Consider the following 4,478-nt stretch of genomic DNA (forward strand, 5'->3'; position numbering starts at 1 on the left):
GAGAGACAGAGATTGACAGAGAGAGGAAAGGGCACAAAGACATGAAGAGCGACAGAGTTTGAAAGAGTTTCTAACAGATACAGGGAAAAAAACAGATAGCCCGAGAGAGAGAGAGTGACAGAGAGAAAAGACAGAGACTGAGAGAGACTCTCAAAGAGCGACAGAGACAGGGGTAGAGGGAGGGGAAAATGGCGAGAGAGATGGACAGGGAATGAGAAAGAGAGACAGAGCAAGACAGTTGGGAAGATGGAATAAGAGAGGGAGAGGGAGACGAAGTGAGAAAGGGAGACAGAAAGGTAGGCAGAGGGAAATAGTCAGAGGCAGAGAGAAACAGAGATGCAGAGACAGAAAGCGGGAGCAAATGGGAAAGAGTCAGACTGAACGAATAGAATGGACACAGCAAGAACAAAAGGCAGAGTGAGGTAGAGAGTGAGAGGGAGAGAGAGAAGGAGAGAGACAAAGCAGTAAAGGGGGACAGAGACGGAGAAGGAAAGGGAGATTGAGACGAAGCATGAGAAGGAGAGTGAGACTGAGAGGCCGCAGGAGAGGCAGAGGAAGAGGGTAAAGAGAGGGAGACAGAGGAGAGGCAGAGAGACAGAAGGAGATAGAGAGCAACATAGAGAGGATGAAGACAGAGAGGGGGAGAGAGATTCAGAGAAGCTTAGAAAGAGACAGAGAGAGAGGCACAGAACGGGACAGAGAGAGATATTTAATGACTTTAACGATAACCATCAAGTGGACTCATTGGAATATGAGCTCCCTGATTGAGGCAGTTAATGCTGTCCAACCCGGGAGCCCTGCAGACATATCTCATATGGTGTGTCTAGGTTACCGGAACTCAGGGTGTGTACATTCAGGGTGTGGATGTGATGGACTAGTGGTTTTATCACTCGATTATTAATACAGAAACTCAGCTAAATGTTCTGGGCACCTGGGTTCCTATCCCATCACGGCAGATGGTGGAATTTGAATAAATATATCTAGAATTCAGAATCTGCTGGTGACATCAAACCATTGCCGATTTTCCGAAAAACCCATCTGGTTCACGAATGTCCCAGGGAAGGAAATCAGTCGTCCTTGCGTGGTCAGGCCTAAATGTGACTCCAGGGCCACAGCAATGTGTTTGACACTTAATTGTCCTCTGAACATGGGCAGCTAGGGATGGGCAATAAATGCTGGCCAGCCAGCGACACCCAAATCCCAAGAATGAATAAAAATACTTTGTACTGGGAAATTTTAAACAAATGGTAAACCTGTTTCTCACAGCTGGATAAATACCCAATCCCTCGGATCGAGGACTTAGCCTCAAAGTTGGCAGGAGGATTCTTGTTTCTAATTATGAACTCATTCACGTGCACTTTAACTAACAGCTAGATGAGGTTTCCCAGCGATATTCAACAAAACATACTCAGAGGAAGTTTAACATTTATAAAGTATCAAATATAGGCATACATTAACACTGCAATGAAGTTACTGTGAAAATTGCCGAGCCCTCACACTCTGGTGCCTGTTGGGGTACACGGAGGGACAATTTAACATGGCCAATGAACCTAACCAGCTCATCTATTAGACTGTGGGAGAAAACCGGAGCAACCAGAGGAAACCCACACAGATACAGCGAGAATGTGCAGACTCCGCACAGACAGTGACCCAAGCCAGGAATTGAACCCAGGTCGCTGGCGTTATGAGGCAGCAGTGCTAACCACTGTGACACCTCGTCTACAGTGACAGTTCAGGAAAAGAAATTCCAGAAGTACCTGCATGGCGGGGCAGTGCATAACATCGGCCCATATCCAGCTGTGGGCTTTATTACTGTCTGCCTACCATTATCGAGTGGAACACCCTCCAGGAGGTCAAGTTGTTAAGGCAGATGCCTTCAGCTGGCGATGATTAACAGACATTTGTCATACCCCCAGTGGAAATCATAAACCTTTTCGAAACTCTCCAAGTTACTGCCAATAATATTTGGCTGTGGAGGCAAAATTACCCATTTCTGAATGAATTGAAGCAGCAAGTGCTGATGGGGGAAACCAAAAGGCCGTTGCAGCCTAAATTGCACCCATATTGGAGTGGCAGAGAGCAGCTGACTGCGGAATGTGGCAAACTCCTATGGGACTCAAGAGTGTCATCCTGAGCCCGGTTCACCATCCCATCCTGGCTGAACTTCACCATGGCCACCCAGGAGTGGCAAACTGAAGATCCTCCAAGTTGAAATGTCTGGTGGCCAGGTACGGATACAGATATTTGATCGTGGGTCAGTGTTGGCAATATCAACAAGGGCAGAACTATCACCAGTCAGTACTCTCACACTTGGGAATGGCCAGGACGCCCGTCGACGTGGCTGCACATGGACAGTGCCAGACCGTTCATGGGGTCAATGTTCCTGGTAATTGCAGATGCTGATTCAAAATGGATGGCCGTACAAAGGGTGAGTTAATCAAACACAAGGACAAGAGTGGAGAAACTTCACACCTCTTTCTTGACACCCGGGATCCCACAGGTGTTGGTTTCTGAAAATGGACCACCCTTCATCACCCAGGAATTTGTGCATTACATGAAGTTGAACAGAATTTGACATGTTAGAACAGTGCCATTGTTACAAAACCTGTCTGGTTCACTGATGTCTTTTAGGGAATGAGACCTGCCGTCCTTATCTGGTCTGGCCTACATGTGACACCAGAGTCACATCAATGTTGGTGACTCTCAATACCCTCAGAGGGCAACTGGGGACAAGCAATAAATGCTGGTCAGCCAGGGACGCCCGTGTCCTTCGAATGATTAAACAAACAGGTTTGTGACACTTGCTCCCTGTGCGGACGTGGGCGGGGGCTGAAAGGAGGATGGGCAATCTAACCATGCCACAGTGGTTCAGGGAGACATTCAAGAGGGAGAAGAAAAGGGAAATGTTGTTGTAAATGGGGATAGTTCATCAGTGGAATAGACACGTTTCTCTGTGGCCAGGATTGAGAGTCCCGAAGGCTGTTGTTGCCTGCCTGGTGCCCCGGTTCAGGACATCTCATCTGGACTGCAGAGGAACTTGAAGCTGTAGGGGATAGATTCAGTTGCTGTGGCCCACGTTTTTGAATTAATTGCAGATTAAATCTGAAATTGGAGTCACAATTATAGGACGCGAATGGATTCAGTGAATTTCCAAAGTTAAAGAGGGAACGATATCCCTGGATAGAGTGGAACAGCCCAGAGACAGACACTCTAACATTTGGAATTGAATCATTGAAAGGTCACAGACAGGTGAAAGACAACACTGAGGCAACATGGGATCTTGAGAGTTTTGTTTTAGGTAAGTGCAGGATGTAGATCGGTTGGAGGCTTGGGCGGAGAGATGGCAGATGGAGCTTAATCCGAACAAATGTACAGTAATGCATTTTGGAAGGTCTAATATAGATAGGCAATACACAGTAAATGGCAGAACCCGAAGTGTAATAATAGGCAGAGGGATCTGAGTGTATAGGTACACAGGTCACTGAAAGTGTCAACGCAGATGGAGAAGTTGGTCAAGAAGGCATACGTCATGCTTGCCTTCATCGGACAGGGTGTTGAGTTTAAAAATTGGCAAGTCATGTTGTAGCTTCATAGAACTTTAGTTAGGCCGCACTTGGAATGTAGTGTTCAATTCTGGTCGCCACACTAGCAGGCTTTGGAGAGGGGACAGAAAAGATTTGCCTGGTAGGGAGGGCATCAGCTATGAGCAGAGGTTGGAGAAACTGTGTTTGTTCTCACTGGAACGACAGAGGTTGAGGGGCGACCTGACAGAATTCTACAAGATTATGAGAGGCATGGACAGAGTAGATAGTCAGAAGCTTTTTCCCAGGGTGGACAAGTCAATTACTAGGGGGCATAGTTCAAAGGAAATTATACGAGGCAGATTTTTTACACAGAGGATGGTGGGTGCCTGGAACTTGCTGCCAGGGAAGTAGTGGAAGCTGATACGATAGTGACTTTAAAGGGGCTTCTTGACAAATACCTGAATAGGATGAGAATGGAGGGATATGGTCCCCGGAAGGTTATGGGGTTTTAGTTCAGACAGGCAGCATAGTCGGTGCAGACTTGGAGGGTTGAAAGGCCTGTCCCTGTGCTGTAGTTTTCTTTGTTCTTTGTCCTTTGACAGCACCTTTGGTGGATAACATAACCTATAATATTACAAATTAATTAATGTGATCAGCATTGTCCATTCTTTGAATGGCAGCAACTCAATCTCAGTAATAAATATATTCCACAACCTCAATCAATGTCATCACGTGTTTGCTGATTTGAAGAAACTCGAAGATGAGTGATTTTGCAATGTCAATATCCCAGAAGGGATACAACAGGGTCTATATGAAAGTCTTTGGGAATGTATCACCACAGAGTTAACACAGAGATTACCTGCAGAGTGAAGGAACACATTAGTCACATCGCGAGGGGGATAGAATATAAAAGCAGGGAGGTCTTGCTGCAACTGTACAAGGCACTGGTGAGGC

The sequence above is a fragment of the Mustelus asterias genome, unplaced genomic scaffold, assembly GCF_964213995.1.
Source record: "Mustelus asterias unplaced genomic scaffold, sMusAst1.hap1.1 HAP1_SCAFFOLD_410, whole genome shotgun sequence".
Taxonomy (NCBI): Eukaryota; Metazoa; Chordata; class Chondrichthyes; order Carcharhiniformes; family Triakidae; genus Mustelus; species Mustelus asterias.